Here is a 22,855-nt window from a genome sequence, read left to right on the forward strand (position 1 = left end):
TTTATTCATGTCACAGTCTGGAGGTTCACGAGTGGTTTAAGGATCAACTGGAGGTCAAACATCTAGTAAGAGTTCATAGAGATTAGACCATAACGATGCCATAGTGCTATGGTTTGGATGTAATAATACCGCCGATAAACACTCCTAAAAACTGACCAGTGTGTGTGTGTGTGTGTGTGTGTGTGTGTGTGTGTGTGAATGAGAGAGAGAGAGAGAGAGAGTATTTGTGTGTTAAAGAGGTGATTAGATAGCAGAAGGATAGATTAGGTTTCTTGCGCCATCTCCCATGTCCCAACAGACGATAGCTGTGACGCCAGTTTGACCAGACAAGGTGTCCTTTAACAACAGGTCTCTTGTCACAGACGTGTGTGTGTGTGTGTGTGTGTGTGTGTGTGTGTGTGTGTGTGTTTCTCTTGTGGTTATTTGTCCTTCCGTCATTCTTCTTTGATATAATTCTCTGCCCTCACATTTACTGCATTGACTCCATTCATGCATTTAGTGGTAGTATGTAAGGCCCTGATTGTGTGATCTCAAAGTGCATTCAAATCTACATTTACCCCCCCCCCCCCCCCAGCTGCCTCTCTAGCTTCCTGTGCAGGGGAAGTTCAGGATATTGGATGGCCCGGAGGTTTAGATACCACATTTAAGTGCTGTAGAGGAGAGCACGAGTGACAAGACACGACGGAAATGAGCTAAAGATAGTAACAGCTCCTGGGTTGGGGGGGGGGGGGAGTTCACTTTCCACTAGGACAAGGACTCCCAGAGGCTGCATAACACCCTCACACTCACCAATGTACCAACACACAAACACACACACACACTCTACACTCAGGCAGGCACCGCCACTCTTTTAGCACAGTCCAAACATTTCCATTCATACTGTATTCTGCTGCACACGCCTGGAACCATCTGACTCTAACTCCAACGCTCGTCCGACCTGATCAGACAAACATGGCCGCATGATTGTGTTGTGATGTGCACCTAAAAGGACAACCGCCCCTCAGCCACATCTTAACCTTCACAAATACTCACTTGCTAAAACCGATCCTGGCATGTTTCTGAATTCCTGATCCCTGTGCAGTTAGAATCCCACAGGTTTTTACAAGTGCAACATTTTTCATACTCAGTGCATTGATAACTAAATCAAAATGACTCTATTGCAGATTTTTTTTGGAGAGTTCCTGTGTGTTATCATGTAGATTCCAGACCCCAGCACAGAAAAGGGCCAGAGTAGTTGAATCACTACTATTTTACTTATTTTTATATGTTAAGTAGCCCTCGTACCACGTTAAGTGGGCAACCCAAACTGATAACCAAACATGATGTCTTCATTTTGCTCTGAACCACCACACTCGTGATGATTAACGTGCGAATTGAGACACACACACACACAAACACACACACACAAAATGCAGAGGTTTGCTCGGTCCCAACGATAGATCCTGACGGGCTATGGTTTGGTAACGAGGTGCCTGTACAATTGTTAGTGAGGATGACTAATAAAAAGATTGTTGAATGAGATCAGCATTGGAAAAAAAAAGACCTAATTTTCTCTGGAGTTTGAGGACTAGAGAAGCAGCTTTTTTCTAACATGTTAGCCATGAGGAAAAGCATGAAGTACAGTGTGCCAGTTCTCAATAGCTTGTCCTAATGAAGAGAAGCTTCTATTGTGACACATTTGGAGTCTTTTCATGGGGCTTTAATACAGCTACGAGTGCTTGCTAGCACCTTGTGTAACTGGTATATTGCATGACACTCCCTGACCATTGCATTGCCCCACTTACAGTGGAGTCAAAATGGAAATTTGTCCTGGGACACTGTGCTCATTCTGTAATGCTGTGTTTTACTGCGAGCCTCCCCGCGGCGGCTCCGGTCTCCTTGGCGCTGGCGTGCAAGTGTCCAAAAACTTGATCTTCCTCATCAAAATTACAAGAGGAGGGCAAGCCTCATCACTAATGCAGCAGGATTCTCTCTTCGGATTCCCATCCGTCCTTTCTCTCTCACCTCCCTCACCCTTCCCTCCCTTACCCTTCCTGCCTCTCCCCTTTCTCTTTATCTCAAACTTACGCAACACTCACTTATCAGAAGTGAGGGTTTGCTTTTAGAGCAGTGGAGGTTCCCAACTTTTAGTGAAACGTCAGCGATCACAAGAGGAGTGCAAGGCTTGGCTTGCTGTGACGTCGTCAGATGTAGGCTTGTTCATGTGAAATAAAGTCATATTTACACTTGACTCTTTGCAATCGACAGATCAAACTATTTGAGAAGACCTGTTAGTTTGGTCCTCTCTGGACAGGCTGGCAAAGGTTAAGGTGACCTTACAGATGTTTGTGTTTTTATAAGCATCAGAGAGCTTTTGGTGGTACGAACACCGTATCAGGACCTCTGGTATTCATGGGGACCAAAGACTGATCCCATTGTGGCAAAAGCTAATTTGTAAGGTTTTGGTTAAGGTTCCAGCCAAAATGTGAATTAAGTTTAGGGTCAGGCTGTCCACGACAAATGTAAGTGAATGAAGTGTGTGCGAGTGTGTGTGTGTGTGTGTGTGCAGGTTGGCAAGACTCCCACAGTTAAGGTGGATAAAAAGGGAAAAGGTTGGGACCTGCTGCTTGAGAGGATGCTGCTGCAATTTACATTTCTGTGCGCTTCAAGAGACTTTTCCTCTTTCCTGTTTTGCTGTTTAATGATGCAGCAAAGGCTTCGCCATTTACAGTATTTAAATTATATAACCACTGACTCCTCTGCAGAGAGACAAAAATACACCGCAGCTTAAAAGGTTTTTAAAATAGTACTGAGATAATTGGTTGATCATTCAAGTGACTACCTCAGATAAGGGAAATGAGTCTTTAGATTATTCTGTGGAGCAACGAGTACCTTGTCAGTTTATTCAGGGATGAAGGTCAGTGTCTTCATCTCTTTGAGTTAGTAAATTGGTTTAAATCTTTTGCAATTAGATTGATCTAAAATTCAAAATCATGTGACAGTTATAGACCCAGAATTTCATGCCTGCTGCACTTCTGTCTCTGCGTTTTCAGACGCGCTCGTGGCTCCGTGCATGGCAATATCTGTCACTTGGTCGGCCCACCACGCTCACAATTGTTCTCTCTCCTTATTTGAATGTGTTTAACACAGGAAAATAGACATAGTGACACGATGAAAATATCACCTCGCTAGAAAATGTGTAATGTGTGAACGGTCGATGAATTGCAATGAAATTTGGTCCACACATTTAAGGTTTTTCTTGCTCTACTTTGAATAAAATGCCACGAAGATGATGAAATGTAGTAACGTCTGACCATCCGGCAACACGGACACTTGGTCGCTGTTACCCGAGGCGCCTCCCTTCTTCCATGTCAGCTCTAACATCCCTCCGCACCCAACCAGCCCCCAAAACTGGTGAATCAAGGTTACTGCCTGTAGTCTGATAGGCCTCTACTCGGAACGTGCTGACAGTCAGGTCAGTCCACGCAGGAGGCTAAATATAGCCAGGCAGGTCTATTACAGGTACCAGGGACACCTGAAAGGCAAATGAAAATGTGTTGTGTTTTTTTTTTTCTTTTCCGGCTTGTTGTTTCCCTGCCTTGAGAAATGTTGAGGAGGCTGGGAGGAGAGATGAAAATAGAACTTGGATAAGCTGAAGAAGAGCGGGCACGAGATTTGATTATGTTGTCATCATCCTGCCTGGAAGATTCTGGGAAGAAGAGAGAGGGGGAAAATATAGTACTCTGCCTTTCCCTCGTGAGCATCTCATGTTCTTAATAATATCCCAGCTTGTTTATTAAAGTTGTGTTCGTATGACAGATTCTGTCTTTTAGCTTGCAGACTTCCCGAGGTTCTTGCCTGGTTGTTTGCATATATGCTAATGAAAGTTGATACAACCTTGAAAAGCGCGTGGAAATTCTATTTTTTCCATGTCGATTTTACTCTGATTACTCGGTGAATCATGAAAAACACAACAGTGACGTGCTCTTCTTGAACTCGGTCCTCTTGCTCTCAGCCGTCTTTTAAGTGTGCACCAGTAAACCTGTTAAAAATAAATAAATAAAAATCACCGTTTAAAATTGAGCTGCAGACTTTTTAGCAGAATTGCAGTTCAGAAATCATAACTCCATTTTCATCAGTGTATAAATGAATCTGAGAATGATTGGGTTGATTATTACCCCTTCATACTGTAGCTGCATAAGGTCGGGCCCTCTTCCACAGACTTTGGGTTTTGTTGTGACAGTATGGCAGAACAGACGAACCAGCACCATCTCTCTTGCTGAATGCACTCACAGGGCAACATCACGTCTTCTTCTTCTTCTTCTTCTTCTTCGTCTTCTTCTTCTTCTTAAGCTTCAGTCGTACTCCAAAACATCCGTGCACGCGCATGGCAGCAACACATGCAGCAGTTCCACGTTAACTGGGAAAGGCGGCGCTGTTTGCTTTTATGTTTCAAACATGTTTAAAACAACAGTTGGTGCTGCATCCCCACTCAAACCAGTCACAGGCGACAGAGGATCACGTGATTCGTGGAGCCGAGGAATAGTCAACGATGAACACTGTGACCAAATGTTAGACAGTCAAACAGCATTTTTAGTGAAGATTGTACATATCCAGTCAGTAATAAATACTTCAGTGCACTAGTACTCGGTGTTTGTGGAGGAGACTGCTCACAGTAATTAGCGTGGTACTCTCCTAAACAGATTTGAGTCCCCTTGTCTTCTGTAGTTCCAAACTGGTGTCACCAGAGGGCGCTGCTGTTCAGCAAGCGACATGATGCTGCTTTAACAAAGACTCAGAGTTTTTTTCCTTTGGATATTGTTTATGTTGTGTGTTTTTAGACAAACACTTGTGAAAAGCAAGCATTTAAATCACAGTTTCTTAAGCCTGTTGTTGACACACCACATGACATTATTTCTTTTTTTTTTTTCAACATTTAGAAATGTATGCTCACATAATAACTATCCTTAAGTTTGTCGAAGTGGAGGGGACACCTGAAGCTAAACAAATGTGAGGGAAGCACCAGTGTTTATGTGTATGGAAAGCACAGGCCACCTCAATATCTGGCTGATTCTATTTTCTCCCTGAGAGCAGGCAGAGAGGATGTGGCCTGGTGAACCGCGTAGGCAGATCAGACGCCTCACGGCTCTGCTGCCGACCAGGCATTTTTAGTTCAACATATCCAGGCTGACATAAAAACAAATTATTGATTTGTGGTTGTGGTGTGTGTGAGTGTGTGCGTGTGTTTATTTCATCCCCTTTCATGCATCCACCTGAAGACCTTGAGTGATTTGGTTGAAGGTTAGGTAAGCCAGGACTGTCGGTCCAGTCAGGAATGGATTTTCTGAGAACACTTATAGCGAGGTAGTGGGTGGACAGCAGTCATGTCCGTCTGAACTGTGTGTGCATGTTCGCTACTGGTAGACACGCTGGCTAATTTTTCTCTGAATCTGTATTGGAGCAATTTTTAAACAGCAGAGTTAATACTGCCAGAGCAGGTTACATTAACTCCCCAAATCTTTAACCACAGGACACATGAATGTGCATCAGTCCGTGTGTTTTATGTCCTCCTACTTGTGTCTTCACGTCCGTGTGTTTGGATTTGATATCTTGTGAATGAGGATATGGTGCTCAGACACTCGGTCGGCACTGTCCTTCAGACTATGGCAGTCTAAGCACGGCTGCAAAGAACAATTATTTTCCTCATCGGTCGATCAGTTAATTTAGTCTCCAAAATGTCCAGAAAATTTGAGAAACCATTACCAGTTTACCAGAGCTCAAAGTGACGAGGTCAAATTGGTTCTTTTGTCCAAACCTCAATAATCTTGATTTTGTATTCATAAATGACAAAAACAAGCACGTCCTTTTTGTTAAGCGTCTGGAACAAGCAAATATTTGACTGTGATAATTAATTGATTATCAAAGTAGTTTCCAATTAATTTTCTTTTGCTGGTCTTATTCCCCCTCCAAAAAAAAAAAAAAATCATTCTTTGAAAACATTTGTTTTAGCATTTGTAAATATTATGATGGAGCTCTGGTTAAGTTTAGGCACTAAAATACTCAGCTGGGTTGAGCAAACATTGTGGCTTTGGTTTGAGTTAATACTTACTAAAGTTTGTTACTTCTCATTGTCATGGTTACAGCAGTTTCAGATGGTCCAAGTCAGGGGGCGATTGTGGTTTTGAAAGGCATACAACATTTGTGGTTGGATGCAGGGTTCTAGCAGACACGGCTAAAGCCAGTGCCTGTTGCAAAATTCGGCCCACACATTCCATCCGCCCTCATACACTGACTGTCACTAGTTAACATCACATTCCCTGATTTATCCCTGTTGTAAATATGATGGCCCCAAGAAGGCAACTTTTCCTATTTCCTGGCAAATATCGTTGAAAGTTTGTTTTTTTGCCTGTCTGTCCTAATAGTGACTGTCATAACGTCATGTTTGCCATGTTCTGTCTGTACATCTGTGGTTTCTTTGTCTAATTGTCTGGTATATAGATGCCCTCCGCTATTGTGGGTTAGGGTTTGCAAAACAAAACATACCTTCAGGAACAATGAAGTCACCTGAACCTGAACCTACCCTGCAATGGTTTTGTTTTTTGTTGTTGTTTTTTTGTAGGTGGCTGGCTTGGTATTGTTTAAGGGATAGAAAAACGCGACTTTCATGTGAGTTGAGAAAGCTGAGGAGTCGTGGCTTCTCTCTGCCCAGCACTGCCTCCGCCCAAAGTTAAACCCCACCTACATTACAACTCTCTCCATGTCGTTAGATCCGCAGCACTAACGGCTTTCGGGTTGCATTATTATTGTTATTTGTTTGTTCGTGTTTTCAAGGTTCAGAAGTAAGGTTCTCAATCAAAGATGCTTAAGTAGTTTGCAGTGGCTGTTAGCCCGGTATGTGTGGGAAAATGGGAAAGGTTAGGTCGCTTGCATAGTCTGAGAGGCTGATCTGGGCTAGCCTAAAGCTTGTATTGTCTTATCGTGGGACAATTAGCAATTAGCAGTGAGGTTATTGTGAATGAAAAACGGGTTTCCCACAGGTTCTTTACAGTCCTTTTGGTATTAGCTTAAGTGCTAAAGCTGATTAGCAGGCATTTATGTGGCAATGCAGCTCAATTTAATCCCCCTTCTGGACACCGCCTGTTGTTGGCGATTTCCTGTGAGAGGCGACACCTTAGAAATTACAAGTTTGATATTTCTGTTAAGATGTGTTGCCTTTTATTGGCATCTGGTTCCCCCTACTTTATGTATCAAGAGTGCATCCAGGCTCTTTCGTGGTCCTTTTTTTTTTGGGTCCTAATGTCCATGTGGCAATCCACAGCAGATGAACCTCAGTTATTGGATTTTCTGTGACACTTTCAGTCAGCTGTTTGCCCAGCCTCTACGCGTCATCACGGTGTTTACCTGTCCAGTAATCTCAAGGTAGACTTTCTCAGTGAGGAGAAATGGTATGAGTCATGCCTGCGGTCGGATATGTGTCAAGATTACATGGAAAGATTAACCTCCCGCTGTCCTACATTCACCTAAGCCCTCCTTATAGCCACGCATTTCATCCGATGATATAAATTCAGCTTATCTGGAGCTCACTTCCTTTTAGCTTAGGTGACAAAATTAACGTTACAAGACAGGGAGGAAGAAATAGGAGCTGTGAAGAAAGCACCAACAATCCCAAGGCTCTAAAACAAATCATCATCTCAAGTGAGAAAAAGATAAAATATCCTTAAACTATAAATTCTTCACGGTTGGTTGCTTCTCTGTCTTCTGAGGCTTTTTTTGTTTCCGGACATCCAGTCTTCCTCTCGTGTGTGTTGTGTTTGGTCTCACGTGTTGAGGTAATAACTCTCGGTCTAGCTGCACAGCGTTATGTAACTGCCATTCAGAAGAACAGCACAACTTGTGAATGGTCTGTGTGTTGCTTACTACGGAATGACTTGTCAGTTTATACCTGCATATGCCACTGCCTAGAATATGCACGAATGGAAAATGCTTCAATTTGGCAGTTGTGTTTGTGTGGAGTGGGATTGCTCATTTATTTTAATCTCGAGGTTCAAGATGTGAATTGTTTTTTTTTTGTTTGTTTGATTTTTTTTTTTTTTGTCTGCAGCAATGATCATAGAATGGATAGGATAGGATAAACATAGGACAATATTTGCTGATTAATTGGTCAGGCCTTCCAAATTATTAGTCACTCATAATTATAATTTTAACCAATCTGAAGATCACAACGTTGGTAAGAAAGGAATCTGGCAATTCCTTGAGGTTCATCTCATGAACACAAAGAAACAGGGGCAGGATCTTGCTTTTGTATTTCAAAACAAAACAAAACAAAACAACAACAACAACATATTGCACGGAATTTAAATGGAACTAACTCAGCATCAACGTTCTACCGCTGCCCCGCCACAGTTCTCCTGTGAACATGTACACATGCCACTTTTGTACTGCAAGTCCCCTTGTGACCAGCTATATTTGAACGCTTAAGTGAGCCTAATGAAAGGAAGTCACCCATTTATGTCTCTTGCTACAGTTCGTTATTCTTAGAAAGCCCCTTTGCTTCTCTGATGAATCAATTGCACCATTTCAAAGGCCTCTGTCTGAACTGACAGCCATGGCCCTTGTCAGGAAGAATCCAATAATCTTGTGACACACAACAGGAGCTGGAGCTCTGGTCAACAAAGTGATACAGCGATGTCCCTGATTTAAGCATGGGTCAATTTGATTAGAAGTCAGGAATTTAGTTAAAATCTTTCCTATAAATTCACACGGTTCATATGTTTCCAGCAAAAAAGCCCCTTTCGAGAAAAACAAAACAAAACAGGAATACCATGTCCAAAAAAAAAACAACAACAAAAAATAAAAGACAAAGAAACATGATAAATTCATGTGCTCATGTGTGTACAAGCAGTGATATCCAAGTGTTAAATCTGAACTGAATAAAGTTTGGTGCTGTAACTTCGCACATGGTCGACACTGCTGTAAAATTACACACGAAATCTACAGGATTATGTGTAAAACGGTACGCAATCACGTTAAACCCAAGGAATCGTATGTAAAACCTGTAGGTGTGCACCATGCGTCGGTCCACATTATCGTTATCTGCTTGTCTCTACAGGTTCAAATTATGTGTGTCATTGTATTAGCAGGCTATAACTTTACTATTCCCGTAAATGTGTCTTCTCAGGGTGCGCTCCTTCTCTCCTGTAAAATAGAACAAATCTCCTCCTCGTTGTTGTTTTTTTTCATCCACGGTCTCAGTATCGCCATGGGGCCTGCTAACGTTAGCAGCCTCCTCGAGCAGCGAGCTCTTGCTCCGTGGAGTTTTCGTTTCTCTTGAAAGAGTCCGTCTCGAGTTTCACCGCTGCTGGCAGTGACTTTTGGGATGCATCACGTCGTACCGATACAGCAAAACATGAAAAGATTCACTTTATTGTCAGAGTGCACTTTTGCTACCCGGAACCATTATGGATTTGGGGTTGTACTGCCTACACTACAAATGGACTGCATTTATAAAGCCACCCCTTGAAATACTTAGCAACTAACATGTATTACACACATACATCCCCAGAAGGCCATACATTCATACATCCGGTGGGCTAGTCTGAATGCTTGTGCACGTCCACATCGAGTTGCCTTACTGTCTCCCAAAGTAGTGATCACATCACTGCCACTCCCACCATCCATTCCATTTATTCTTTGTTCCTTGTCTTCATCATCACTGCTCAAAATCCCTCTCCTTTATGATCTGAGTTTGCATTGGCACGAGGCTCCCAGCATCCACTTTTCCTCTGTTCCTACACCTCAGTGCGAGCACAATCGCCTTGGTGTTTCTTAGTGCCCAGGAGGAAACACTTGTCCAATTGTTGATCCACCTGCTTCAGGACAGAGTGGGCTTAAAGGTTCAGCCTGTTTAACATTAACCCCTGACCTTTGTGGAGGTGGTATAATGAAAATGACAAGAAGGTCTCCAGCATTTGAAATGCTTTCCTTGTCTCTCAGATTTTTCCCTTCAGTTCTCAAATGTTTGCCCCAGCAGGACCTGTCCTTCCTCTGGTGTTTTAACCCTCCTCTTCAAATTCTCCTTAAAAGCTCTAGTATGCGCCCACCTTCCTGAAAATTTGTTATCAGTTTGTATGCTAGCTTTTGAGTGCGGGTCCCTCCAATTATGTGCTGGAACCGAAAGGGAAAATAAGATGGAAACAGAGTTTCTTATCCAGAAAAGGAAACTTTGTTGGGCAAGAAATGTGCGCTGCAACTTCTGGTATAAGCCACACCCACTTCTGTGCTTCGATCCAGATTTCTTGGTTAAACGTTTAACAGAAAATAATGAAGTCCTGTTATACCCCGAGTCTTCTTTGTACCCTTGTCTTTTCTTTTTTAACTGTGTTTGAACAGGTTGACCTGACTGGACTGCCCATGAGATTAGATGCAGGACTAGTCATACCACAGATAAAACCATACTACTACGCATAGATAGTTGCCAAGCGTGTATGCTGCAGATGAGGTGGCAGTGAGGTGGTGTAGTGTCCAGTTTAAAAAAAAAAAAAAGACGAGGTAGACCTCATGTGTTGGGCTGGTGAGGAGAATACCTCGCTCTGCAAATACGCCACTTAGGTAGAAGACAAGGACAGGTACATGCTGACCTCTAGATTAACACATTTCAGAAGTTAAAGTGTTCAGAAAGTAATTAATTTGACTTCTTCTCCTCGAACACTACTAATGTATGAACGAGAGAGGTCTTGAGAATACCTTAGATATCCTGAAAATGTCAAAAGATCTTCTCAAAACCAAGCAACCCACGAGAACCTGGACCAGTTTTTTTTTTTTTAAAGCTTTGATGGCAGCAGTGGATGAGATATTGTAGCGATACACATGGAATCTGATGTAACATCCCTTGAGCTATTTTGATCGAACTCCTACATGAGAACCTGGCTTTGATATTAGAGTAGGTGGGTGAGTGCAGGAATGTCACCGGGGTTACCAAATAAGCACATCCTCTGCCAGCTAATCCTGTCACATCTCCAGAAATTCAAAAACTGGATCCTTCCACCTCAGAAGCACCCACCTTCACCACCCACATCCAGTTTGGCTCAGCTATGAGCTCACCCATCCAGTCGTCTACACAAACCTGCCTCTGCTTCTGATTGATTATACCTCACTCCACGGTGGGTTTCCAGTAAAAAAGAAAAATCTCTGTTCAATACTTTTCCAAGAGAAGCTGGCTGAACAAGGCCAATTTGAGTTAATCAGCTTTGGACACAATGCTTAATTGCTAATCGTTTTGTTTTGGACAATCTGGTAAAGTACATTCCATGCAAGCTTACCAATTTTCAGACAAGACCTTCCTTAAAACTACAGACACATTATCCAGGACAAGTCTTTCAATGTTGTTTAGCATCTCAGATTTGAAATTAAACCTAGAGCATTGTGATACGCAGGAATTGGTTTTAGGTCATTGTGTCTGATTCATCGTAGCTGTAATGACCTACTACGTTAATATTGACTCGTTAACTACTGCACAGAATGCCAAAGGTTAAGGGTAGCCCTGCTCTGGAGTGTCACATTTTCAAGGTCCTCTTGAATCCTCATCATTTGACGTGCAAAGTCTCAGCAGTGGATGTCAGCCTAGTTCAGCTCCTGTCCTCCTCGGTCCAGTCCCACCCCTCAGTGCTGCTGTTGGAGTCTGGTGTTAAAGAGGATCTTTGACACTTTCAAGGCAGAAATATTATGGTGCTGTTTAACCCTGCAATCTGTGTAAAAGTACGTGTAGCCGGTAGGGATGCACACAAATAAAAGTACGTAGCTTCAAGCCGTAATTTCATTTGCACTTGTCTTTTTTTTTTTTTTTTGCCCCATGTGATGAATTAGCAAAGCTGTTAGTGAAGATTTTATGTAAATTAGCCCTTTAGACTGGCGTGAATGACGGGTCAAGAGTCTGTTTGGGGTGATTTATTTGAAATTGGATGAGATGTGATGCTGGTTTTCACTCTGACGTCTACCACCTTGCTCTGCGCAAATTGATGCGGTGCCTGTTAAAAATAGACGGGGCCCGTATTTTTAGTGGAGCGGAGGAAGTGATGCCTCTGGGATGCGGCTGCGGTAGTACCAGGAAATGTCTCGAGTGGCCGTGATCGGCTCCAGCAGCCGTCTCTGAGACAGAACGTCATATAGATGTTTGCTCCCATAACTTGACATTCACACAAAAACAAAAGATGTAGCTGTTCCAAAAACTGGGGTTGGACACATGCGCGTACTTAATACACATGGCACTATTGAGCAGACACAGGCAGAGAATGCCGACATTTTTGTTTGTCTTGCCCATAGAGGGCTGAGATGCATCTTGGTGATACAGGACCCTTGATGACAGCCCACAAAGCCCACCTGTGGCTGCCAGAGCCTCGGGCAGCTCTGTTGGCTCCCTCCTGCCTGTAACGTGAAGGGCAGAAGCGCAGCACGACCTCCAGCCCCCACTGCTCCAGCTGCCAGTCAAACAGCTCTGTTTTCAGCCACGATAAATGAAGATGCCTTTCATTTAATTGCCACTGCATCATTAACTAATACACAATCATCTGACCTCTGTGTAAAATGCCATTTTGTTAGAATGTCCAAGTACAGCAGCATTCATAGCCCCGTAGGACTGGCAGCTTGAGACACAAGTGTGTGCGAGTGTGTGTGTTACTGATGTCACTGTGAGGTTTCCCCAAGTTTGGCATCACACACACTCACGCCATCATCTCACAATAAAGTGATAAATGAAGGGTCGGAAGCCTTTAGCTCTATGAATCAATGAACTCTCAAGCTATTATGTTTTTGATTGATGATTTTTTTTTTTTTTGCTCATGTTTTTGCACAAATGTATGTAATGTTCCACTGGCAGCACTTTACCAACACTGCAAACAGCAGCAGTATCTTGAATAGTCTGCTTTGGAAAAATACTCCAAAAAAAAAAAAAAAAAAGAAGCTGTCTGACTCACAGCTGGTGCAGCAGGTAAAAGGAGCTCTTTTGTTCTACTGATGTGGTGGGCTTCTTCCATGTCCAGTGTGTTTTAAATGTCAGAATACTGCTCCAGCCTTCAACGGCTAACACATCCTCCAGTAAGCCCAGTAAAAGACATCTCATTCTCATGTATCCTTGCTCAAGTCTATACCGACAACTTTCCCTAAATAAGGGGATTGCCATTTCTCTCATTGATAACTATTTTCCCGTGTCAAGGAACTCAAAAGTCAAGTAAACCTTGTCCTTTGTAAATCAAATTAAAATTGTCGGCTCAAGCACAAATGCGGGGCACAGTTTAGATCCGTTTTCAGATGTTGTAAAGTTCTGTTTTTGTATGTTATACTCGCTTATCCTAACAGGTGAACCCTCTATATAAGTGTGTATACAAGTTCAATTCTCTCATTGTACCCCAGACTACTATGGCGAGTGCAATGACCCTTGAATTTTTTTCTTTCCCCTTTGGAGTAAACCTCCTGCAGCCTTGTTTCATTGCCATGGACCGAGATTTTAGCCAGCATGTGCATGTGTGGGTGGGAATGTCCATTAAAATGTGAATAATGTGGGGAAATCTTACTAAGGGGCTTTAAAATGGGCTAATCCCATGCAAAGCCACAATGACGCTCATTCACTTCCTCGATGTGAAAAGGATTCGCCTCTACTTGAGACTGTGGTGGGAAAGGAACTGAAGAAAAACCTCTGGTGGGGATAGGAGTTACTGAACTTCTAAGCATTGCCTCTCTGACGAGAGTCTTCTTAGGAACCTTGTCTATCTGATGTCAATCCACTTTAAGCTCATTCAAAATGGTATCATAGTAACAAGGCGTACAAAATAGAGACAGTTTGAATTGGCCGAATCAGAAGTTTCAAAAGTGACAAAGTGATTATGAGACGCAGTAGTTGAGTTGTTCCAATAGTCAGAAAATAACAAATGACTCAGGACAGATGGTTTTCACACACAAATCTGAAGTTATGAAAAGCAGCAACATCAGGCTTGCTTGGCCCAGTAGTGGACTGTCTCTATAATGTCAGTTGGGCTTGGTGCCTTGTTCCAAGCTTTGTCTTACTTGTATTTTACTCTTGAAGCTTGAAACTTAAGAGTGTAACTTTCTGAATCATAGAGCACAGGGATTTGAAATGTTCTAAATGTTGTTTAGCTTTTGTAGTCATAGTTTGTTTCCACAGCAGCAAATCAAAACACTCATCAGGTGGCGTGAACCTGGCAGTTCTTCAAAAATACATACCCCAGTGGGGGCTCTTGTTTCTCCTCCTGTTGGGCTATAGTGGCTCCTGCAGTCAGAGTACAAAAAAAAAGTTTCCTGCTGTGGAAGTCACCTCATGACAATGACAGAAACGACACTAGCCACAAACACTATCTTCCCACTTTTGTGTCTGGGCCGTGTAGTCAGAGGCGTCATACATGGATGACCAGCAGAGTTATGGCTAAAGGGAGTTAGATAACTTCAGAAGACAATGCCACACAACACATATCAGACAAACAGAAGTAGAAAGAGGAAGTATAGTAGAAAAGAGTCAGGGAGGGATAACGGAAGAGGAACCAGAGTTGCTGACTGCCTCAGAGGATGTACAAGAGCCAGAGAAAGAGAGGAACTGAAAGTTCCAGTAAAGGGTAAAAAATAACCCTGTCCTTCATGTCTGGGTTGATAAACTCCCTCACTGGTGTGTGTGTGTGTGTGTGTGTGTGTGTGTGTGTGTTTTTCCCCTTTAAATATACGTCTGACGTCCTCAACTCCTGTTTTACCTTGTGTAGGGTTCAGTTTTTGGTGAAAGGGTTACCGTGACTCTTTTGTGACACACTGATTAATTCTATCCGTCAACAAGTGGACTGCAGGGACTCACATACAAGTGCCCGTGACGGTAAACATCCTGTGCCCTTGAGCAAGACACTGTTTATTCTAGGGGTCCTGCACTGCTGTTGACCGTGACCTCTGACCTTCCAGAGGAGGAGGTAAAAGAGAAAAGAGCAGGTGTGGGTTAAGAAAGTTGAGATTGTGAATTTTAATGTTTAAGCTCCTTGTTTTCTAGCTACATTAGTCATTTTCTCGTTAGGTTGCTTATTTCCAGCGTTATAAGTCAACACATGAAGCGTAGTAATTACGACTAATTTTGTAATTAAACGAACTACTAAAATTAACCATAGCAATGAGGAAAAGCACTAGGCAGCTTGAAGAAAAGAAGTGAGGGTCACAGAAATGTCTGGATGGGCTCAGATGCTTGTCCAGCACTGGTTTAGATGGTCAGGGCTATACCACATGCTGCTACAAGGAGAGCTCATAGCATTTAGGAAGCTAAAGCCCAAGGCTAAACAAGTTGGAGATACTTTATTTCTCACTTGCTAATTGTACTTTTGTAATTAACAGTAATAATAATTCAGTAAATTTATTTAAACACATCTATATTTGTTGCATTTTGTTGTACAAAGTTAGGAAAGCAGGATTTAAGTAACGCTAGTTGTTGCCCTTCAGATAGAAGAATTATCCCAATCAATCAATTAATCAATCTTTATTTATAAAGCGCCAAATCACAACAAAAGCCATCTCAAGGCACTTTACACAAAGAGCAGGTCTAGAACCTCACTCTTTAATTCAGATGAAAGAGACCAGCACTCGGCGAGAAAAAACAGGAAGAAACCTCAGGCAGAACTGGACTCAGAGTGGGCGGCCATCTGCCTCGACCGGTCAGGGTTGAGAGGGAGAAGGAAGTGCATATACAGGAAGTAAGATAAAGTTGGAGTGCGTCCCAGGAATGAAAAAGGAGAATTTTACAGGGGCTCTGTAGCCCACTAATCAAACTCATGGCTCAGCCTGCTGCCTTGTGACGTCCACCAAATCAAGACCAGTGCGTCATCACTTAAAGACACACCTTGGAATGGGAAGCCCTGCTGTAATGGAAATGTAAATACCTGCCGTGCTGAGTCAAACTGAGTCAGGCTAAGCCAGCTTGGTTATGGAAAAGGCCTATCTGAGTCATACGTATCAAATGTTCATCACACCCTGGAAATTCGTTAGTTTTTGGGTCGTCAGTTCAGAAAAGAAACAACGGCACTTCTGTCTGCCCTTAAGCGCAGCACAGTGAGAACTAGCCAAAGCTAAACGTGTCTCTAACGGCTTCAGGAAGTTTCTACACAAACTAAGTCAGCTGTGGGGATGCTGCTGTTTGTTATGTTGGTAATGTGACTGCTGGTAGCCTCACGGGCTGCGCTACATTCACAATACGAGTCTCTTTTCTCTCACTTGTTCCGCTGCAGTAGAATTTACTGATCTGAGGCCAAAGGGTTCTGCCTCTGCAAGGCGAGAAAAACCATCTGGCCCGTACTCAAATGTAGGTCATATGTTTGCACTGTCTAAAGATGCAGGAGACACTGAATGTTTAAGTGGAAAATAAATGGGAGCTCGGGAGCCGCGGAAAGACATATTAATCAATTACTCACCACAAGGAAGGCAGCCAAATTTAATTTCCTGCCTCTTGTTGCTCTGGTTCTGCCATGTTAATAGCTTCCTGCTTTCATGCATTATAGCCGCACTGCTGCATTCGCTTGCTTATTCTTGCCAGAGCCTGCCTGACCTCACTGTCATGTGGGTGACCTGTTGTCAGTGCTGAAATACTCAAACATGATGCACCGCTCAAATGAACGTTGTAGTCACTGACACGGCGACACCAAGTAACCTGGAGGAAGTACACTGTGTGTGTAGTTGAATGTAAAGTGACTCTGAAGGTGTAAAGGAAGCCGTTTCCGGCTCCGTTTCGATCTACAACATTGTTGTGATCGCAGGGTTAAACATGTTGGCATGGTCATGTGGTTATTTCCTGTTACCTTTGAATCTGTTTCAGATATGCCGTGCTAGTCATCCTAGGTACTTTGGCAAACACGAGGACCTGCTTTTGACGCCTTTGTTCAATGTTGCCCAACAAATTGCTGATCTGTGTTTGTGAGTCTGCGCTGTAGGTGTGGGTTGTTTTCTGTTGTGTCCCCAACATGACAGCATTGCTGCTTTTTTATGGAAGCTGGAGGAAGTTTAATCTCTGTGTCCCATGATGATGACTCATCTTTGGCATGATGTTATTATGTAAGCGGGTGGAGTGTCCTCTTAGAAACAGGCGCAGAGACACCAGATCATTGGCAGACTTTTTTTTTTGTTTTTTTGACAAAGGCTAATTTCATTTACACCTGGCTGCCTGCAACTGAGATCTGATTACAGATTCACACCTGTACCTCTATCAGTTCTGATCTCGGTTCACTTGCAGTCCAGCATATGAGATTATAAGTGAGTTATATTTTGCACTCGTGGACCAAGCAAGGCAGAGGCTGAAGATGTGGTTTTGAGGCAGAAGCTTAAGTAAATGAGTCAAAGCAAGAATCGTGTGTAATAAATGGGAAGCAACAAGAATTCCTATCAAAAACGGTATGAAAATCCCCCCTCCTTCTCCCCGGAGATGGACTCCTCAACGATGAGTCACTGTTGGTGAGTCAAGCAGCAGTCCCTAACTTTAGCTCATCACTGACATCAAGATAGTTGTTTGGTAATATTTTGCAGTTTAAGTTTTCTGAAATGTCTGACTATGTGATCGGGATATTATGTCATTAAATCTGCATACATTTACATACATTTCCAGGACAGAAATATTTAGTAAACTTTGCATGGTTGAGAGAATGAGAATGTTTATGTTTTTATATCAGATCCCACTAAATACACAAACAATGCAAATAATTTTGATCCAAGACAATTGCTATTCTTCTTCTTCTGCTTCTTCTTCTTGTTTTTCTATGTTTACTGTTTGTTTTAGTTTTTGAGATGGAAGCTCATTCAGAGCTCACGGCCCTGGACGACTGGCAGCAGCTCAGCTCCAGATCATGCCAGCAGGCTGGCAGAGCAACGCTGGTGTCACAACAAGGTTTCACCACACGTTGCATCACATGTTTACACCGTCAGCTTAAAATAAAGTGATGAATGGAAAGACAGAAGCCTCCTGCAGCAAACGAGTGAACGTTCTAGCTCTTTTGTTTTATTTTCAAAGAAACCCGTGTAAGGTGTCCCATGAAGGGGGACCGGAGCAAATCTACACACTTGTTCTGCATTTTGAACGAGTAATAGTCCTAGTGGTAGTAGTAGTATGCAAAAAAACAACAACAACAAAAAAACGAAAAAACACCACACAACGTTTGCCTGCTGTATCATGGCCATGTTTTAAAGCCTGCTCATTTATCAATCCGGCAGTCTTAACTGTCAAGCTGATGTATTGGTTCTGTACTCATTTTGTCAACTGCCATAGAACAAATAAGATGCCATGTCCGTTTTGGATGGTGATGTTGTGTGGGTCGTTTTCTGGTTTTAAAGGCTGAATGATGACCTTACCAGACAGTTGTAGCTGTCCGCATCCGTGGTGACTTATGAGTCAAAGTCACTGTGTTCATATTTTGTGAAAGAAGCAACAGTCCAATAGAACCAACCACATGAGTACCACTGTATTGATACTGAGGTTTTGGGTCTTAAATACTGTGATATTATATTTTGTCCATGTCACCGAGCTCTAATGTGGATGATGGCCGCTGCTGGAAATCTCCCAACCAACCGGAACGAGAAATTGCCTCAAAGAAACTTCTCCTTAAAAGTGTGCCCTGAGTCAGAGCGACTGTGTGTTAGCCGTTGAGTGTGTTGTCTTTAGCCAGGCATCTAGCCGGTGATCTGGTGATAATGAGAGCTCTTCTGCAGCCAGTGGTCCAGATCACGACTCATGCGCCGGCGTGACTCATTCCTCTTACAGGAGACGGCATTAATTGAAGGCATCTTCAGACCACAAGTGGGAAATGAAGAGAGGCTGGGATAGCTGTTGCTGTCTCGTGGTCCCAAACAATCCACTTCAAAGCTCGTTTCCACACCAACGCTGCGAGTGCTTGACCATATTTAATGAACACTGAAGCAACCTTTTTGGAGGACGCTTTCATCTGAAGCCCTCTGTTGTCAAAACTGCATCTATTTATAGTAGGAGTGGGAACCTGTAACCCCATTCATGTAACTTCTCTGTTATAATAAACTACAGAAGAGACATGAGAAGGTGAATTCTCAATAGTCTAAAACGTTTATTATTTCTGTTGGGAAATATTTATACTTTGAGCTTATGAGTAAACACCACGATCACATAACGCCTTCAAATTGGTTAGCAAAGGGGTTGAACATCCAGAGCAAAACAGCTGCACTGTTCGAAATTGAAAGTGGTCAATGGAAGTCCAGCGTCTGTGTGGACACTCAAAAAGGATTTCAGTGCCTTTGCATCACATACAGCCGGTTTCTGAACAAATATTTGCCGCATTAAGTTTGTGTCTGGTAGAAAGGTTGGCGATGTGTAGACACAACAAATCCAATCTCATTACTTGCGATCACCAGTGTGAACAGAAGAAGGTCTGAGCTGAGAAAATGATCAGATTTGCCTGCAGTCTGAACAAGACCTCAGCTGCAACACGCTGCACGTTCATCATTTTTCGAGGAACAAATGATGAACGTGCAGCTCGGGGACATGAATGAGGACGATTGGACGGTGGCATCACTGTCACATTTTCTTTATCCGTCTCTTCTGTACCTTTTTCCATTCTCCGTGTGCTTAGCAGCGCCGAGTGATGAGTCATCGTCATTCTTGGTGGGATTCTGCTACAGATGCTTACTCATTCATTATAGAGATGTGGGTCAGACTGCTGAATTCATCTTCACACTAATATACAGTGTTTCTTCTCTTTATTTCTCTATTTCTTTTTTACTCCGATTCTCCCGTCTCACTCGTGTCATGTCTCTATACGTCTCTCACCGTCTCTTACCGTTTATGGGAAAATGTCAATCTCTTCAGGTAAGAGTTACAGAGAAATGTTATGATTCCCTCCAAAAATGTGTCCGCTTCCTCGAGCTCCACGGCGACCCTTGACCTTGAGAACATCTCTGCTTCTGCAAGTAAATTTCCATTCATTTTTCTCCATTTATGTTTCTTCATTTTAAGAAATTTCAAACCTGTGACCAAGTCAACCAGTGAGTAGATGAATTGGGACCACAGAATATTTGATTTGGGGAAAAAATATAACAGGACAATGAGAAGAAAAAGTAAAAGTAGATAAGTGTCCTCAGAGTTTGGGACTCTCACCATTTAAGACACTGCGAATGACATTTCACATCCAAAATTGTTTTTAAATATCCGTATTTCATGACAAAGTGGCCATTTTGGTTGTTGCTTGCGAACTTCTCGTTGATGGCTTTTCTTGTCAAAAAGGGAAATCACTTTACTGTGGCAAAGTTCCTCTCAAACAATCACAGGAACTCGTGAAACTCAAAATGACAGAGAGTGAAGGTTCCAGTAAACATCTCCACGGTGACGGTGCGCTCCACCAGTCAGAGACGCTGCTGCCATGAATCCTCCCTTCACGAGCTTTGTAATGTTTTGTTTCTATTGAAAATGTCCTTTTGCAGGCTGTAATTTGTGGTGCTTTGTAACTGTTGTGGGTCGCACCGAGAGAGGTTCCAAATGTTTTGTCAGCCCTGTTTCATAAGGAGGTTTTGGCAGTCTGGATTATTCAACCACTGTGTAAAGATCTGTTTATTTTGAATTTCACCTCATGTGTGATTATCTGTCCTGTGTAGGTTTGCGTGGAAACACAAATTCTGCGCACAAAGATGAATAATGTTGGGTAAATCTTGTTTGATTTCGGTCTGCTAGTCTGGTAGTACACATGGAAGTCGGATCATTTCCTGATGGACGCGTCAGTGACCTCAGACGTGTGAAACTCCTCGTTCCACGTGTTCTTAAGTCCTGTATTTGCCTCAGTACGATGAAAAAAAATTGAGCTTTTCCCACAGTTTTCCAGATAGACCTTTGACAGTGTCGTAGCAAAAACAAGCTAACAGGCTACGAGTGAGCTAAATAACAGGCTTTTCCTTTCCCTGCGAGTTTCTAACGTCTTGCGGGGGCTTATATCTGTGTATTATATGAATTACCGACACCAGACATCCGTTGGTGGAAACAAGGCTTCACACTTGATTTGACAGATGGTGGAAGTCTCTTATTAACATCAGAATCGCTGTCCCACACAACCCACAACTCATAAATCTGCGTCTCCCTTTCCCAGCCGGGTTGTATGCTCTCAACAGGCATTCACAGGGTGCTCTGATTTTACTTGGATACATTTTCAAGTCAGTGCTGACGCTGGCGCCATGGCGGATGACCGTCGTTACACAAGGCCTCCGAATGAAGGCAGTTAATGAACAAATGACTGCTGCACTGCTTTAATGCAGTGGAGTTAGAGATGAATTAGTTTGTCTCTCTCTTATTTTTGGATTGCGTACTCGTGTGTGTGTTTGTGTGTGTGTGTCCGTGTGTGTCCATATTCCTCGTCTGATGTGATATGACTGGTCATCTATGAAGTTTCTTCAGTCGTTGTTTGTTTGTGTTTGTTTTGTTTTCTAGGTTTACCTCCATAGTGCCTGTCAGTGACTGCAGTTGTGTGCTCCAGCGTGTTTGTGTATGCATACCAGAGCAACCCGGTTCTGCTGTCATTGAACCATGGCAGGATGATGCATTTTTTTTCCATCGGCCTTGGTCAAGATGTTTACTGTCCCCATTCATGTGAGTGTAATCCGGTCAGAAAAGACTGTATTTAATGGCAATCCGCCGCAGAGCAGGATATTTTCGTCTGAGCGTGTGGGTGGTTGCTGTGCGGATGTCAGAGGCAGAGAGATGGAGAAGAGAGGGAGGGTGAGAAATAGAAAGGATGCATCCACTTCCTCAAAGCCACCTGAACCTGCTCTTGGCTTCCTGCTCATCCTTCATCTGAAGGTTTTTAACAACAACAACAACAACAAAAAAGAAAGTCACTGTTGCTGCTCCTCCAACAAAGGTCCCGTTAGATCCGATCAGTGGGTCCAGCTGAATAATGAAGTTAAATGATTCACTCGCTAATTTGTTGGGTTGCGGTACATCTAGATGAAACAGCGCTGCTACGCAGGAATTAGTCCCAAAAGTAACTTAATACAGTTGAGCATCCTGTTCCTTTGTCTGGAGGTCAGTTGATAAATGAGTGAAGGAAGGTCAGCGGTCAACAGTAGCTTAAGGTACTCTGTTAGTTTGCAATGTGTCTAAAAGCTGAATGCTTGTAAGCGGCTTAAACTGACCGCAGCGTTTTTCTTTGTCTGAAGCAGAAGCGTGAAGCCAGTTGTGGTGACGTCAAAGTTCATGGTGCAGTTTGTTCATTGCGTAGCTTCAGCTTTGCGCTTCTACCCATGACATTTATATCTATTTATACCTCAGAAATCAGGAAAGGGATGTTCGCTGGTGAAGACTCGTCCACTTTAGGACAAGGGATGTGTGCCGAGGTTTGTCTTTGATTTTTTCCTTAATAACTAGCATTTAGTTCATGAACTGACCTAAACTAGTATCGTGGATTGATGCTACATTGCAGAGTGCCTTTAAAAAAAAAAAAAAAATTCCTTTGTGTGAACTGGCTTGCCTGCTTACAAAAAGCTCATTTTTGGGTTGCGGAATGTCAGCTCCGTCTGTGTAGACATGGACTTCGTACAAGCGAGGGCTCACCTTTACACACTGAAACTGCATTTGCCCTCACAGGTCTGGCAGGGGGAAAAAAAGAGCGAGCTTGTTTGCACAGCAGCTGAACCTGGCAGAGGATAAAATGATCAAGTTGATTACGAGCTGTTATGTCTTGAATTGGATTGTTTGCCAGTGTGCAGTGTTGTGGTGTCATAACAACCTGGAGCACAGGTTGGGATTTTTTTCAATAAACTGCCATTTCTGATAAACACCGGCTCAGCAGTCGACCGAGGAGGAAGGGGTCGCCTCCATGCAACTGTGTCCAAGAGAGGAAGGCCGGCTGTTGTT

The 22,855-nt window shown here is 42.9% G+C and overlaps 1 protein-coding gene across 5 annotated transcripts in view; it reads left to right on the top strand.

The window, feature by feature from the left end:
• poc1b (POC1 centriolar protein B) overlaps positions 1 to 22,855 on the top strand; it is a 41,283-nt gene that overhangs the window by 8,740 nt on the left and 9,688 nt on the right. Inside the window, exon 11 of one of the 5 annotated variants that reach the window (XR_015117229.1) lies at positions 21,431 to 21,589. The exons of the other annotated variants lie outside the window; for them this stretch is intronic. The gene's annotated coding sequence lies outside the window, so the exon portion shown is untranslated. The remainder of the gene's footprint in view (positions 1 to 21,430; positions 21,590 to 22,855) is intronic. 5 annotated transcript variants of the gene reach the window in all.

Source organism: Aulostomus chinensis, chromosome 7, assembly GCF_037954235.1.
Source record: "Aulostomus chinensis isolate RoL2024-O1b breed Wild chromosome 7, RoL_Achi_v1.0, whole genome shotgun sequence".
Classification (NCBI taxonomy): Eukaryota; Metazoa; Chordata; class Actinopteri; order Syngnathiformes; family Aulostomidae; genus Aulostomus; species Aulostomus chinensis.